The sequence below is a fragment of the Bubalus bubalis genome, chromosome 5 (genome assembly GCF_019923935.1).
Source record: "Bubalus bubalis isolate 160015118507 breed Murrah chromosome 5, NDDB_SH_1, whole genome shotgun sequence".
In the NCBI taxonomy this organism is placed as follows: domain Eukaryota; kingdom Metazoa; phylum Chordata; class Mammalia; order Artiodactyla; family Bovidae; genus Bubalus; species Bubalus bubalis.
Genome location: NC_059161.1, coordinates 20,685,553 through 20,703,325, shown reverse-complemented (window position 1 = coordinate 20,703,325; position 17,773 = coordinate 20,685,553).

Genomic DNA, 17,773 nt, shown 5'->3' with positions numbered 1-17,773 from the left:
ATGAGGACAGTGCCTGGTGCACACTGAACTTTGAATTCACTTTGGTCTGATTTGCCCATAGCCCAGGCTCAAGTGAAAATAAGTGACTGAATTTGCTTTGTTATTGCCTAATTGTCAAAACCAAGTTGTTCATACAGTTAAGGTTTGGAAACTGTTAGCATCTATATTGAGCTGTTGCAGAAGAAAGACAAGTTGCTGTTTTTATTGACAAACTATTCTGAGATTTTAACATGAAAACGGAATCCTTTTCCATTAGGCATGGAAGAAAAACCTGGAGATTCACAGTGAGTTTCTTACTTCTTAAGCAATTATCAGTACAAACAAGAAGTACAATCAGTGAACCTCTGTTGACCACTGAGTTCTACAGTAGCCATGTTTTATGACCTCGTGCAACCTCAATGATGTGTTAGCAAATCTTAACCACACGAATACAGGATTGAGATTTCTATGTTGAAAGAGATTAAATAACTGTACTTTCGGTTGTGGTCATATCTACCTGCATCTTTGGTATAGACAGCCTACAAAAAAGTTGAGAATATGACCTGATGTAGTTTGAATTGAAACCTTTAATTCTAGCCTAACTTGCTGTGACATAACTAATTATGTTCTATGTCTCATTCTAAATCAAGATAATTCATGAACTTACTTGAGTGACAAATTTTCTGTGATTCCTTAGTTTTACTAAATTAAAATTCCCAGACTCTTAAAGGAAGACTCATTTCTGGTTCCATGTTTCTCCTTTAAGAAGAGGCTTGTATTCGTGTTTCCTCTTTGGTTAAAATCATCCGTGGATGCCTTTTGTTCTTTGTGCTTACTTCCAGCAGGAGGGCTTTCTGCTCTAAAGGGACTCTCACAGTGGTCCGTCAGACGTGTGATGATAACTTGACGTTTTCTGTTGGCAGTTCAAGCTCAAGTACCTGCCATCCAAACCGTGAAAAAGGAAAAGGACAGTGACAGAACGTATTAAATGATGGAAGTGTCTTATACCATAGTGAGCTGTGTGTTTTGAAGCAGTAAAGAGAACTTTTCATATAACACCTACAGCCTTAGAAACCCATCAGTATATACTCATTCCCAAAAGAGGTAATGAGCTTTTCAGCCTAATTTAAATCATAGGAGTGGGTTATCTGTCATAGTGTCTAAAACAGATCATCTCTTTTTTTATACTTCTCAGTCGGTTCAATTCAATCGCTCAGTCGTGTCCTGAGCGATTTACGATTTACTCTTTATGACCCCATGGGCTGCACCACGCTAGGCTTCCCTGTCCATCACCAAATCCCGGTGTTTACAAAAAACTCATGTCCATTGAGTCAGTGATACCATCCAACCATCTCATCCTCTGTTATCCCCTTCTCCTCTCGCCTTCAATCTTTCCCAGCATCAGGATCTTTTCAAATTAGTCAGCTCTTCACATCAGGTGGCCAAAGTATTGGAGTTTCAGCTTCAGCATCAGTCCTTCCAATGAACACTCAGGACTGATCTCCTTTAGGATGGACTGGTTGGATCTTCTTGCAGTCCAAGGGACTCGCAAGAGTCTTCTCCAACACCACGGTTCAAAAGCATCAATTCTTCGGCACTCAGCTTTCTTTATGGTCCAATTCACACATCCATACATGACTATTGGAAAAGCCATAGCTTGACTAGATGGACCTTTGATGGCAAAGAAATATCTCTGCTTTTTAATTTGCTGTCTAGGTTGGTCATAGTTTTCCTTCCAAGAAGTAAGCATCTTTTAATTTCATGGCTGCAATCACCATCTACAGTGATTTTGGAACCCTAAAAAATAAAGTCAGCCACTATTTCCACTGCTTCCCCATCTATTTGCCATGAAGTGATGGGACCGGATGCCATGATCTTTGTTTTCTGAATGTTGAGCTTTAAGCCAACTTCTTCCCTCTCCTCTTTCACTTTCATCAAGAGGCTTTTAGTTCCTCTTCACTTTCTGCCATAAGGGTGGTGTCATCTGCATATCTGAGGTGATTGATATTTCTCCCAGCAATCTTGATTCCAGCTTGTGCTTCTTCCAGCCCAGCATTTCTCATGATGTACTTACTCTGCATGTAAGTTAAATAAGCAGGGTGACAATATACAGCCTTGACGTACTCCTTTTCCTATTTGGAACCAGTCTGTTGTTCCATGTCCAGTTCTAACTGTTGCTTCCTGACCTGCATACAGTTCTCTCAAGAGGCAGGTCAGGTGGTCTGGTATTCCCATCTCTTTCAGAATTTTCCACAGTTTATTATGATCCACCCAGTCAAAGGCTTTGGCATAGTCAATAAAGCAGAAATAGATGTTTTTCTGGAACTCTCTTGCTTTTTCAGTGATCCAGCGGATGTTGGCAATTTGATCTCTGGTTCCTCTGCCTTTTCTAAAACCAGCTTGAACATCTGGAAGTTCACGGATCACGTATTGCTGAAGCCTGGCTTGGAGAATTTTTAGTGTTACTTTACTAGCGTGTGAGATGAGTGCAGTTGTGCAGTAGTTTGAGCATTCTTTGGCATTGCCTTTCTTTGGGTCTGGAATGACAGTTTATCCTCTCATATTAACCTTTTTTCCCCCCTTACATATTTTGTCAGTTGTCTCACTTTTGGATGTCTACTCATTTACAGTATGTTGTCTCCCTTCATATTTGTTTAGATCATTGATTCTCAACCTTGGCTGCAGTTCAGAATCATCCAAGGAACTTTTAAAAATTTCAAGGCCTGGGCTACACACCAGACCAATCCCGTATGCATGGGAGCAGTCGGGGCAGGGGGCACTAAGCCTCTCAGATGACACGAATGTGAGCCAGGGTTAAAAACCAACATTTAGGTTGTTGGTCTCTAAACACCGCAGAGGCTTTAGGACAGTGGCTTTCAAACATCCAAAGGCATAAGAATCCCCTGGAGGGCTGGTTAAGACTTAAATTGCTGGGTCCCATCCCCCAGAGTTTCTGATTCAGCAGTTTTGGGGTGGGACCTAAAAATGTACATTTCTTACAAGGTTCCAGGTGCTGCTGATGCTGCTGGTTTGCAGGCCATACGTTGAGAACCACTGGAAATGAGAAACTAGGTTAGGAGGGGAAGATGAGAGGATCCATCTTTGATGCACACTAGGCTGTGAGTGTGCAACTTCATGCTATGAATGTGGTGGACGGGGTGCTGTCCAGAGTGTGAGCATCTGTGCCAGGTGGTAAGAGGGCACGAAAGGAGAAGACAGCACCCCAAAACTCTGAGGAAGCTCAGGATGAGAGGGAGGAGGCCAAGCTTGTGCCTGGGCAGCCACAGGGTTCCCAGCAGCTGTGGCATGGCAGAGAGGCAAGGACTGAGGACGCTTCACGCATATTTGATCTCTGGCCCATCTCCTGTCCCTGCAGCTCAGTGCTGACCTCTGCAGAACTGGAGCAATAGCAGTGTTTTGACTGCTTGCAACAAATGGCAACCCACTCCAGTACTCTTGCCTGGAAAATCCTGTGGACGGGAGCCTGGTAGGCTGCAGTCCATGAGGTCGCTAAGAGTCGGACACGACTGAACGACTTCATTTTCACTTTTCACTTTCATGCATTGGAGAAGGAAATCGCAACCCACTCCAGTGTTCTTGCCTGGAGAATCCCAGGGATGACGGAGCCTGGTGGGCTGCTGTCTATGGGGTTGCACAGAGTTGGACACAACTGAAGCAACTTAGCAGCAGCAGCAACAATATATTTACCCACAAAGCAGTTATTTCAGAACTTCCAGGATACCCTTTTCCTCCCTCTAACAACAAAGTATTTTGAAGCAACAGGAAGAAAACTCTTCTGTATTTGGAAGCCTTCAGCAAGGTCATTTGCTCCAATGCGCCATAGTCCCTACCAGTCCCAATAGTCTTTTTTTTTTTTAATATTTATTTATTTATTGGATGTGCTGGGTTTTTGTTGCTGTGTGCAGGCTTACTCTAGTTGCAGTGGGCAGGGGCTGCTCTTCGTTGCTGTGTGAGGGCTTCACATGGCAGTGACTTCTCTTTTCTCAGAGCTTGGGCTCTAGGGTGCATGGGTTTCAGTAGTTGTGGTTCAGGAGCTTTAGTTGCCCCTCAGCATGTGTAATCTTTCCAGACCAGGGATCAAACCCATGTCGCTGCATTAGCAGGCAGATTCTTAACCACTGGACCACCAGGGAAGTATCCCCGTAGTCTTTTGACCTATTTTCTCCACTCATCTCTTTAGCAGCCTAAAACAGAAGGTCCCATTTTATGACAAAGAAGGAAGCTGGCCTGGAAGTAAAGCTGTCTCCAAGAACAGAGGGAAAAGATGGAAAGAACCTAGGTCCTTAGTGATTTCCTTGTGCTGCTGAATTAACCCAACCCTGGCAGGGTCCAACTTCTGAACTCCTTACAGATCGTGATCATCTTTTATTTTTAAGACAAGAAAAGAGGGGAAAGAGAGGAGAAAAGAAAGAAGACACAAAAGAATAGAGAAAATAAAGACGGGATGGAAACAAAAAATGAAGAAGGGGAAAAGGCAGGCCACTTTTAAGACTTCTGTGCACTGGTAAGGAATGATGGAGCTGCAAAAACATAATAGATTTCTTGCAAGATTTCTGCTTGTGCCCCCACAATTTATTAATTTTTAGAAGTACAACCAGGAGGTATTAACAGTCTCACAATAAGGGAGAGAAACACCTCTTCCTTATGTGGTGTTGTTATTATTAAAGGGAGGATTCAGGTGTTGACACTGGGCGCCCTGGTGGGCCGTGGAGCCCCATCAGCCTCTGCTCTTGCCCACGGCTAGAGTGTCCTGAGCCGTCTCTGTTGGGAGCCAGGTCAGCTGCTGTTCTGCTCAACAGGGAACACTCCGTTCCTCTACTTGGGTAAACCAGACACAGGCCCCTGCTGCTGCTTCAATCAACAGGGAGGCCGGCGACCAAGCAGCTGCCTCCTCGCGGGGTCAGTCCAGTGTCGGCAACAGGCCCTCTGCTCCCTTGGGGCCCTGCTCTCCCTCTGCTGACAGCACCAGCTTCGTCGGAGATGCTGAATTCTCATCAACTGGGAGAGCCAGATTGTTTCCCTCCTTGCTTTTGTTTTGATGTGTCTTAAAATGATTAGGCTTTTACTCTCAAATATTTCCGTTCACCCTTACTGGCTAACGAACGAGGCACCTCACACACCACAGCAGGACAAGGCACGCTACTATGGTATCCAGTAAACAGTGGCTAAACAAAGTCAAAAGTCTTGCTCAAATCAAGTTCTCTTTCGTACTTGTTGTTCTTCCATCTGCCCTGAGCTACGTAATGGCTGTCCAAAAATGTAACCCACTGCACTTCTGTGAGGAGTTCAAGAAAAGCAGCTTCCTGGACCTTTGCCAATGACTTTCTTGCATCTTCTTAATTGTCCATTTGCTAGTTAACAAGTCAGTCTAGAAAGAAGTCTTTCTTCTTTTATTCTTGGAAAGTATGTACTTGGGAATGTCCAATAAAAGCCAGTATGTGCTGAATGCCTGCTCTCTGCCAGGTTCTGGCCAATGAGAGGCTGTCTCTGAGGGCTGCCAGGCTGGGAACATGAGGGCTGAGGAGAGGCCACTCAGGAGTGACCGAGGGCCTGATCAGTGATCACCTGCGTGAGACAGGTGGAGGCTCTCACCCTGCAGCTGAGGTCAGACAAGGGCGGTCTCTGGGAAGAAGGGGCACATTTCCCTGTCTGGGGGCAACCAGCTCCCCATCACCGGGTTCCAGCACCTGGACCCCAGAGCCACTCTCAGCAAAGTGACTAAGCACCCGCCTCAGTCCAGCCCCTCTAGTCCTGCCCTGTGTCTCGTCACTGTGTCCCTGCAGACCCCACTCCCAAGTCCCCAGTGTGTTTCATGGAAACTTGTCAATTTGATTCATCACACAATCTCTAATGGCTTGGTTATAATCTTACTCATGTTATACACAATCTCTCAGTATTCCTTATAACAACTCTAGGAGGAAAGGATACTTCTTCCCAGATAACAACAGGAAGAATCAAAGAGGTTAAGGAATTCGGTGAAGTCACCCAGTAAGGGGCGGAGCCAGAACTCAGACTCTGATCAGTCTCATTCTCAACCCGGGTAGACCTTGGCTTTCAGAGCCATAACCTAGCAATTTCCGTGCCCAGAGCTAGCAGCATGAAAGCTCAGCAAATAATGTTGTGATTTATTATGTGACTCAAAGAAAGAACAACCAGCAGCTTCCTGTTTTAGTTATTCTTGCTTATGACAGTTTCTAGCTAAAGAAATTCATGTGCTGTCAACATGCAAATGTAATTTTTTTTGTTTTCCAATGTCTGTGCCAGGCCAGAGCCTCCCTATGGGCCTTGCACGCACTATGCTGAATCTGGTCCCTTGAGTTTACAACCTCACCACAAATACAAAACAGTAAAATAATTATCATGAACAACCCTGAATTGCTTAAATGTCACGTGTACATGTTACATCAGAAAAGTTCTGCTCAATCAGAAGGAAAAGCACCATGCTATGGCCTCAGAGAGCTTGGAAAGGCTTGGTGGAAGAGAGGAGATTTTTGTGTGGATAGGATTTAGGGCCAGAGGAGAATTGAAAGCAAGAACTGGAAGTGTTAACTGACTTGGGTTCTGGTCTCATTGTTAAGTTGTTCAGGGGAATCCAGACAAGGACTTCAGGCAAGGCTTTATTGGGAATCAATTACAGCAGGTGTGAGAACAAGAAACAGTTTCCCTTGCTTGCTCCCTGATGAGGGGTGGTGGGGAGGTGGGGGGTTGATTTGAGCCAGTCTCTTAAATGGGGTGAGCGTAGGGGCCCATCGGAGGTTTGGGCTTCAGGGCTGGCTTAGATGGTCTGCCCATCCGCTTGATGGTGCTGTGATGCAAGCTCAGTCCCCTGCTTTTGCTCCCTGTACCTCAAGAGTGGCAGTTGGGGTTTTGGCCTTTTCTTCACAGGTCCCAGTCTGTCTCAGAAGTACACAGTTGAGGCTGGGAACAGATCACACTGACAAGACCCAGGGCACAAAATGGAAAAAGTAGGTTGGAATCCAACGGTCAGGACTTGGCCAGGATGAGGAATTGAGGGCGGAAGCTGAGAGAACAGGCAGGGAGTAGTTAACACTCCAAGGGAGAGAGAACGAGGGCCTGACCAAAGTAGGAGCGTGGGAGGGACAAGATTGAAGGAAGTCTGCTCCTCTGCCCCAGGCACCCAGATACCCTGCTGTCTGGTAACCAGTAGTAACTGGAATGATGAGTGATTGCTCAGTGGCAGGCTATGTTGGTCCCCACTGGCAATACGATACCCTTTCTAGAAAAAAGTAGAACCTCCTGGCACCCTCCATGTTCAATTGCCAATTTCAGTCACCTCCTCCTATCAGTTGTACTTAACCTTCCCAGCCTGTTTCGTCATCTATAAAATCAGCATGAAATGGTTCTTCCTTCCTGGGGTTATGAGGTTGAATGAGAGAATGCATGCAAAGTGCAAGGCCAGGCACTAGGCTCATGACTGCTAGTGATGAACCACCAGTATGACAATCTGCTCCCTTGGTCAGCTACAACCTCCTGAGCCATGAGCATGCTTTATGAGGACTTACTGCTGTGGAAAGTGGCTATTGGGCCCTCTCTCTCTCTCTGGAAAGCATTAGACACTGACAAATAGCTGAAGGTGCAATCAAGCAAATTTATATTGTGATATCTTTCAAGTTTCCCGTAAGTTAATTTGGACACAGCATGGCACCCCACTCCAGTACTCTTGCCTGGAAAATCCCATGGACAGAGCAGCCTGGTAGGCTGAAGTCCATGGGGTCGCTAAGACTCGGACACGACTGAGCAACTTCACTTTTCACTTTCATGCATTGGAGAAGGAAATGGCAAAGCACTCCAGTGTTCTTGCCTGGAGAATCCCAGGGCCGGGAGTGGGGGGCGCCTGGAGGGCCGCCGTCTCTGGGGTCACACAGAGTCGGACACAACTGAAGCAACTTAGCAGCAGCAGCAGCAGCTTTCTAACAAAAAGTTCAGAATTGTTGCATTTTGACAGTCAACTGTCCTGTTCCTTATTTTATACTACTGTCCATACAGGCTCCTCTTATCCCTTTGTGTTTATACCGGAGTGTACCTGAGCTAAACTGTAATGGAGCTCTGGGTGGGAATCTGGGATGCTTTAGACCCACCCATAGAGGTCAAGGCCTGAGAATACTAGAAGGATCTGAGAATACTAGATGGGCCCTTCAGTAAGACTTCACCCATTTCATCCTCCAGGGCACTGTGCCATACATTTGGCATATGTCATGTTATGTAATCCTTAAACCAGTCTCATGAGGTAGGAATTGTTAGTGAAAGTGAAGTCGCTCAGTCGTGTCCGACTCTTAGCGACCCCATGGACTGCAGCCTACCAGGTTCCTCTGTCCATGGGATTTTCCAGGCAAGAGTACTGGAGTGGGGTGCCATTGCCTTCTCCAGAGGAATTGTTAACATTGTTATAAATGAGGAAATAGAGTCTTGGTTGAAGGGTCTTGCACACACACATCTAGCCAGGACTGCAACAAAGATCCTCTCTCTTGTGTGTCTGGCTGAAGCCCCTTCTTTCCTGCACGTGTTCCTCCCTCAGGTTGTCACTCCAGGCCTCATGGTAAGCCTAGTACAGTTGTTACTATGATTTTAAGTTTAGCATTTTTTGTTGTTGTTACAGGATGCTTAAGAGGTTTATAGTTCCATTATGGTGATTTGCTATAATACTTCTAACTTCTGTATTGTTTTTTAGTCAGTAAGTCATGTCTGACTCTTTGTGACCCCATGGACTGTAACCCACTTGGCTTCTCTGTCCATGTGATTTCCCAGGCAAGAATACTGAGGCAGGTTGTCATTTCCTTCTCCAGGGGATCTTCCCAACCCAGGGATTGAACCTGCGTGTCCTGCATTGGCAGGAGGATTCTTTACCACACAGCTACCTGGGAAGCCCTCTAATTTATATAATTGGGAATAAATGTAAACACTGCAAGCTCTAATCAGCCCCAAATAGCATGTTATTTCATGACAAATAAATAACATGTTGAATGAAAACAAAAGCCATAGGACAGAGTATGGAAAACCATGGTAAAATGGAACTTCTTGCTCATCACTAAAGAAAACAGGCTGACATGGAGAGTCAGTTCAGACAGAAACTAAAGATCAAACAACAGCATTTTAGCTTATTCTTTTTACAGCTGGATTCCAAGGAAGATAAATTCTATTTGAACTTATCTTTTCACATATCTTGCTAATAAAGTCAGTCGATTATTGAGTGTCAGACAAGAAATTTAAAAGACGTATTATATGTATGTATGACTTAGAACATGTAATCGTATATGTATGTGAGATTAATATGGTAAGGGCACTAATGGATAAAATAGCATGCAAGAACAGATAGACAATGTAAGCAGAGAGATGGAAATCCTGAGAGAGAACTCAAAAGAAATTCTAGAAATGAAAAAAACATGGAAATGAAGAATGCCTTTGATGGGCTTATTAGTAGACTGGACACAGCTGAGAAAAGAATATTTGAGCTTGAGGCTATTTCGATAGAAATCTCCAAAACTGAAAAGCAAAGAGAAGAAAAACTTAAGGAAAAAAAAATCCAGAATATCTGGGGTCTCTGGACAACTACAAAAGATATAACTGAGTAACACAAATGCCAGAAGGAGAGGAGAAAAAGGAACAGAAGAAATATTGAAACAAGAACAAAATTTCCCCCAAATGCTAGATACCAAGTCACAGATCCAGGAAGCTCAGAGAACACCAAGCAAGAGGAATGTCTCAGAAAAACTACAGCTGAGCATATATTTTCAAATTATTGGAAAGCAAAGGTAAAGAAAAAATACTGAAAGAAACAGAAGAAAAACACCTTACCTAAGGAGGATCAGAGACAAGAATCAATCTCACTTCTTCACAGAAACCATGCAAGCAAGAAGAGAGTGGAGTTAAACATTAAAAGTTTTGAGAGGGAAAAACTACCAACCTAGAATTCTGTACTCTGAAGAATTATCCTTCAGAAATAACTGAGAAATAGACTTTCTTAGACAAACAAAACTGAGGGAATGTGTTGCCTGCAGACCTGCCTTGGAAGAAAAGTTAAAAGTTCTTTGAAAAGAAGAAAATTGACATAGATCAGAAACTCAGCTCTACATAAAAAATGAAATAGCATCAAAGAAGGAATAATGATAAAACTTTTTATAAAAACTTTTTATTTTCCTTAAGTGATCTAATAGCCTGTTCAAAATAATAATAGGAACAATATTTGATTATGAATGCTTATGTATCTATCATATATATACATCTTGAAGTGAAGTCGGTCGCTTGTGTCCGACTCTTTGCAACCCCTATACCAGGCTCCTCAATCCGCGGAATTCTCCAAGCAAGAATACTGGAGTGGGTTGCCATTTCCTTCTCCAGGGGATCTTCCCCACCCAGGGATCAAACCTGGGTCTCCCTCATTATAGGCAGACGCTTTACCATCTAAGCCACCAGGGAAGCCCTTATACATCTTATATATATGTATATACATACATACACATATACCTATGTGTGTGTGTATGTGTATATATATATATATGTAATATGCTTATATAATAAGTGAAATGAGTGACATCAGTGATACAAGGGACAGGGAGGAATTAGGATTATTTCCTTATATTAGTCATTCACATGACCCAAGAAATTGTATAGTGTTATTTGAAAATGAGCTTGTATTAATTGTAAATGTGTATTCTGACTCTAGTGCAACCACTAAAAAAAGAAAAGTATAACTGATATCCCAAGAAAGAGAAAATGGAATCATATAAAATGCTCAGTTGAAACTGCAAAAGGCAGAAAAAGTGGAAGACAAATAACCTCAAGGAACATGGGCAACAAATTGAGAACAGTATCAAATAAAATAGATATTAATCCAACCATATCAATAATCCCTTTGAATGTCAGTAGTCTGCATGCACTAATTAAAAGACAAAAATTGCCAAAGTAGATAAAAATACAAGAAACAAACAAGTGGTTGTCTACAAGAAATGCACTAAGTATAAAGACACATGTAGATATACCATTCTAACACTAATCAAAGGAGTGGCTCTTTAATTTGCATCAGAGCAGATTTCAAAGCAAGAAAGTTATCAGGGATAAAGAAGGACACATAATGAACAAGGGGTCACTACTCTAAGAAGACCCGACAATCCTAATGTATACACATCTAACAGCATCAAACTTGATGAAAAGTACTTGTTAAGCAGAAATCAGGGAAAACGTTTTAAGGGGTGTGTGTCTCAGATTCTGGAAGAGTTTGGAATGCCCTCTCTACCATTCTTTCAACACTCCTGGATAAATACCAATGTGATTATTCTTTAACCCCCTTTTTCTAGGCTCAATACAGGGCTATTCATGTCTACCCATTTAATTCTCTTCACATAACATGACCTTATTACAATCTAGTTTGTCGTTTCTTTATATAATTCCGTTTTCCAATAAATTTTGAGTTATCTAAACTTATCGGGAGTTTGTGATGGACAGGGAGGCCTGGCGTGCTGCGATTCATGGGGTCGCAAAGAGTTGGACACGACTGAGCGACTGACCTGAACTGAACCTTAATGTAGCAAACCATGAAATCCTCAACAATGCATATGCAAAACCTACCTGAGACAGGTCACATCTGCAAGTGGTTAATCTCAGGTGTATTATGAGGGTTCTAGTAGCATTCTTCTTCAATTCCTGACTCCTTCTGACCATGTCCCCAAATTCTGGAGGTGCTCTCTATACTGCCCACAAAGATAGCAAATGTGTGTTAGAATCTGAAAGTGCTAGAAGACTCTGGAGGGAAAGAGGAACTGAATTTATACTGTCCTGAAACAAATTTGGTCATACAGAGGCTGTCTCACATGGTTCTTTTATGTCTGATGCAGCTCAAGTATACAGATAGCTGATCCCCTGGAGTTTGTGGTAACAGAGCTCCTAACAGCTTGACTGGTTTAAATAGCAGTAATTTATTTCTTATAGTTCTTGAGGCTAAGAAGTCCAAGATTAAGGTGCCAACAGATTCTATTTCTAGTGAGAGCTCTGGCGGCAGACAGTGGGCTTCTTGGAGAGAGAGGGGTGAGTTCTAGTCTCTTCCCATTCTTAAAAAGGCACTAATCCCATCACAGGGGCCTCTCCCTCATGACCTCATCTAAACCTAATTATGTCCCTAAAGCTTCTCCTCCAGCTACCATCATATTAGTTAAGATTTCAAACTATAGGGATTTCCCTGGTGGCTCAGAGGGTAAAGCGTCTGTCTACAATGCGGGAGACCCAGGTTCAATCCCTGGGTCGGGAAGATCCCCTGGAGAAGGAAATAGCAGTCCACTCTAGTACTATTGCCTGGAAAATCCCATGGACAGAGGAGCCTGGTAGGCTACAGTCCATGGGGTGGCAAAGAGTCGGATGTACTGAGCGACTTCACTTTCAATTTCTTTCACTTTCAAACTATGAATTTGGGGAGGACACATACATTCAGTCCATAGCAAATACCACTGGGTTCTTTTGTACCAGATATTTTCCATTAAATAGGGAAATGGTAGACAGGTTTTGGGACACATACAATTGTTTTGGTACAGAGCCCAAATGAATTCTAGAACAGAGAGGTTTGTTTCTAACCAGCTTCTTAAATGAGCTTTAAGTAAAAGGTGAAGGAAATTAATGTACCTAGAGATGTTGTACCATGATTTTGCCAAAGATTGTCCAGGGTCTTTTAAGGCCACAATCAGAGACAAGACTAGACCTTTCCATCCCTCCTCTGCTCTTCTGGACGCCAAAGCACTGCCTTTCTCCAAAAAGAAAAATTAAAAACACAAATTCTCAAGTGGTTTGATAGTAATTCAGACCAACAAATTTTACTTTCCATTAAAAGTCACCAGCTGTCATGTGCTTAGCTTTAAATGGGAATAACTTGCTCTCAAAGAACATTTTTCAGTTGATGTCACTTGTGAGTTTTATTTTCTCCTAATAAAAAATGGATTTGCATTATTGTGGCTTTGGTGACAGGAAACCCCTGCTTGGAGGCCTGACTTGGTGATCCGCCCATGCCCTGAGGAAAGCTAATTGTTTTACCAGCCAACTCAGGACTAACACTGTGGTCAGGAGAGGCCTTTGAGGGGACAGAGGAGAGGGGTGGTGATAATGTTCAGGCTTCTTGCAGGGAGGGTCTCATTGGGCTTCTTCCCTTAAAAAAACAAACCAAAAAAGGCATTAGAAAGATGCTTTTAGAGCAGGGTGTAGGGAGCAAGGGCTTTCCTGATAGCTCAGTTGGTAAAGAATCTGCCTGCAATGCAGGAGACCCCAGTTCGTTTCCTGGGTTGTGAAGATCCGCTGGAGAAGGGACAGGCTACCCACTCCAGTATCCTTGGGCTTCCCTTGTGGCTCCGCTGGTAAAGAATCAGCCTGCAATGTGGGAGACCTGGGTTCAATCCCTGGGTTAGGAAGATCCCCTGGGGAAGGGAAAGGTTACCCACTCCAGTATTGTGGCCTCGAGAATTCAAAAGCAGGGGACTGAGCATGCCCCCTGCACTCAACACCACCAAAGCAGTGGGCAAAACACCGAAGCCACCCCACCCTTCCAGCCTGACCCCTGGACACACTCCTATCCTCACCCCATATAAGGAACAGGCTCGCCCCACCCCCAGTGAGCAAGCAAGCAAGGAAACTTGTTGTTTGTTCTCACTCACCCCTGCTGCAGCAGGATCCCCAATAAAGCATTGCCTGGGTGGGGGGAAGTGCTTTTAGGTATGGGGATTGGAGAGAGGAGTGACTCATTTTAATGTGATTACCAGTTTGAGGGAGGCAGCCCTTCTGATACGTGTGTGCTCAGAGACTGGGACCAAATCTCTGCCACAGCTCGTCTCAGAGAAGTGTCACTGTGGCCCCACCACTCTGGGCAATGGCCTAGACATCTCTTTTCTGTTGGCCACTGGAAGAATCTCATCACAAGTCTCAAGAACAAAACAAACCAAATCAAAAAGAGTCTCTGCACTGAAGCTCCTGAAGCCTGAACCCTGTCAAGTGCAGCCACAACTCTGTGGACACTCAGGAGCTGCCCGCTGCGGGGCCCTGTGATGACCATCTGCTTGGCAGGCAGGAGGGTGACACCAAGGACCTAGAGGCACCGTCGACCTAGGTCCTCAGAAGGGCTCTGGGGGCTCTCTCACCTCGCCGGCCCCTGATGTGCACACCCACACACACGAACATCACACACAGCAACTGTGGGCAAGCTCCCTGTGGAAACAGCAACATCCGAACCTGGGGCCATGACAAGGGCCCTCCCAGCGGAGGAAAAGCTCTCCCCACCCGTCCGCCTCGTCTCAGTGCTCACAGTGAGGACTCAGGGAGTGTCCCAGGATTCCTGAATACTGTTCTTGACGGACACCAAAGCGCTCTCCTCCTCCTCCAAATGTGGAGCTCTGGGGCTACCCCCAGGGAAGACGCCTCTGGCAGCACCCAGCCCTCCGAGCCACTGGGGCCAGCTCCAGGAACACTGAATTCTGGCCACACTTGCAGCCAAACCTGGTTACTTTAGATTCCCTCTCCCCACTTGTCTTTTCAAGCTGGAGCCAGCCAAGGTATTCGTCATATTTCCAAGCTACCCTGCTGCTTGATTTATGCTCTGACAGGGCAGAAGGGAAGACTCCAGAGTGGGGTGGGGCAGGGGGGTGAAGGCGGGTCTGGGTTGGCAGGGGGTTGAGGGGTACTGAAGGGTCCTGTCATCCTAGGTAGGGGTCACTGAGGGTGTCGCCAGTTTTAGGATCGACTCTGTTCAGTTAGTGCTGAGGCGCACACAGGCTCTGTCTCAGGGGAACAGAGATGATATCCCTCTGCCTCCCTCCCTCTCATGTTGAGGTACGGCCATAAAAGGAGTGAAGCTTCACTTGCCCTCTCACTGGGCTTCACCTAAAAGGGCTTTCAGAAAAATTTCCAGCCTTCTCCTGCGGGACATTGGATGCGGTCTCATTGGCCAAAGAGAAAACGAGTAACAGATGAGGCTCATACAGATGAAGAGGCCAAAACCAAAATGTTAATCACCTCAAAATATGCACTGCTCCCTCCAAAACCACTCTTGGCTCGCCTCAGAGGATCTCTGATTGGAGACTTTTCCCCCATGGGGTGGGGGGGTCTGCTGCTGATATTCGGGGTTACTTTTGAGGGTCCAAGCTGCAAGAAGATAAAGAATTATCATTCAGGGCACTTAACGCGCCCGTTGTGGTGATTTGAAATGGCTGGAGTATTGACTGGCCCCTCTTGGTTAAAAGAATCCCACTAGGACGCTCCCATAAAAGCTCAAGATGCTGTCATCCAAGATGAATAAAAATGCCTCTTTTGATTCCACTGCATATGAAAACATGAGATCATTGGAATATATTTAGAGTGAGATTTGGCAGTGTATTCATGTTTACAATTCTTGGACTCGAAACTCTAATGTGAACCGGAGGCTCTCTTTTCCCTCTTCACCTTCTTTTCTTTCTCTAGGAGGGTGAAGGCCTGTTCCAAGAGTTCAGAATCCCTTTCCTTATTAGATTCTGAAGTTAACATTGCTCTGTGATTGATGACATGCTCATTGCCACTGACCAGCTTTAGAGGCCCCATCTTGAGGTGTTAATGTATTAATCGGACCACTGAAGTGACTCCACACCAGGGCGAAGCATCCATTGGGTTTGAGCAGAATATCTAAAAATACAGGCTTTTCCTCAGTTCTTTGAATCATGACTCGGTCTGATTGCATGAGGGAGAAGTCTATGATACCTTATGGTCACTGACTCCTGTTAATACATAGATTTAGGGTTCTTTATGGAGCCTTTAGGAGCAGCATGGAATCAATAAGAAGCTGCCTGTGCTCTGCTGTCTGGTACTATCTCATCTTTAAGGGCTCTTGTTCTCAATACTGGCTACTCGTTAGAATCATCAGGAAGCCTTAAAAAGCACTGATGCCTAGTCCCCAACCCACAGCGACTCTGATTGTATTGATCTAGGGTACAGCTGGGCAACAAAAGTTTTAAAAACAGTAATATACTCTATTTCAAATTTTAAAAAATAATCATTTATCACAGTGGTAAAGAATCTACCTGCCAATACAGGAGACACAAGAGACTCAGGTTCAATCCCTGAGTCGGGAAGATTTCCTGGAGTAGGAAATGACAACCCACTACAATATTCTTGCCTGAAGAACCCCATGGACAGAGGAACCTGCCGGGCTACAGTCCATGGGGTTGCAAAGAGTCAAACAGGACAAAAGGACTAAACAATAACAATTAAAATATCAGAAAAAATTGGAAGAATATTCATCAATATGTTGATTATCTCCAAGTGGTAGAATCGAGAGGAAATTTTATTCATTTCTATACTTTTCTATATGACCTGAATTTTTATTGCAACAAAGCAAAATGCAATGAAACAAATTACTGGTATAAAGAAAGGGAACGCTATTTCTCACTTGAAAGAAGCTCAAGATACTCAGAACTCTTCATCTTCCACCACAACCTGATGCCCTCCTGCATCCCCAGTTCTGAGAGTGGCACTGGATCTGCACAGCCGCACTTACTCAGTGCTCCTCCCCGCCTCCCATCTTCCCCAGCTCCGCTCACTTTATCTTCATTCATTAAGCATCCTTAATACTTCTGACATTTCTCTGCCTCTGGCCACACAGGCTTCCCATCCTCTGCTGCCTTGATGTGGGTCTCCCATGATCTCGCTTCCATGCTGATGGCACTGTCTCCTCAGCAGGCTCTGTCCTGGAGGCTGCAGCGTGGCAGTCCTCCAGGGCACACTGCAGCCACATGTGCCCTATACCCCACGCCTGGTCTCAGCACTCACCTGCTTCAAGCCTTCAATGACATCCTCTATTTCCAGAGCATGCTGCAGTTCCTCACATGGCTTACCAGGCCCTCTGTGACCTGCCCTGCCCTCTCTCAGAGCCCCTGGCCCTGCACCCTTCCCCCCAACTGTGTACACCAGAGACCTCCAAACATCACCTGTGCTTGTACTTCTGTGCTTGGAAGGCCCTTCCCTCCCACACTAACCATTTTCCCCTAGTAAACTCCTACCCCTCAACTTTCTGCTGGGGCCGCCTTCTCCAAGGAGTCTTTGCTTTACTGGACCTCAACACCCAGTCTCTCTCACATCCACCTGTACCTGTGTCTTTAAGTCTAGTGTTGGTTATTTGTGTGTGTGTCCGTCTGTCCATCTCCCACACTGCTCTCTGACCTCCTTGAGGATTAGGACCTCTCACCTTTGTGCCCCAGCACTGCTCACATTGCCCGACAGGTCCCAGGTGTTCAATGTATGAGGTAAGGAGTGGATGGATAATATCGATCCCTTACATTTATACGGCTCTCTGATTTTTCAGAGCATTTCTGTATCTGTTTGGGGGTGGATGTTGTGACTTCAAATTGTCTTCAGAAGTACCACCTGCATCCTCTGCACTCTAATTTATCCTCCAGGCAAGTCTGAAAGAGAGGAACCATTTATTCTTCCTCCTTTTTCTGGTAGTGAAAGTGAGGTACGTGATAATGGAGGGCTGGTGGGGGAGCTGCTGCCCAAGGCCATATGTTTGGCATGTTGAAGACCCAGGAGACAGACTCTCTTCCTGGGTTCTTCGCCCTCACCGCCTTATTTCTTCAGCACTTTGGCTCCACTGGCCTGGCTCCCGAGTCTGCCCTGGGCAATTGCCCACAGAAAAATGGAGATTGTCATTCATTAAAAAAAATTCTGCCTCCTCCATTTTCCAATCATGCTTTCAGAAAGGAAGAGAGGGGAAACCAGGAGAAATGTGGAAACTGAAGCTCTGCTGAGTTTAAGATGAGCT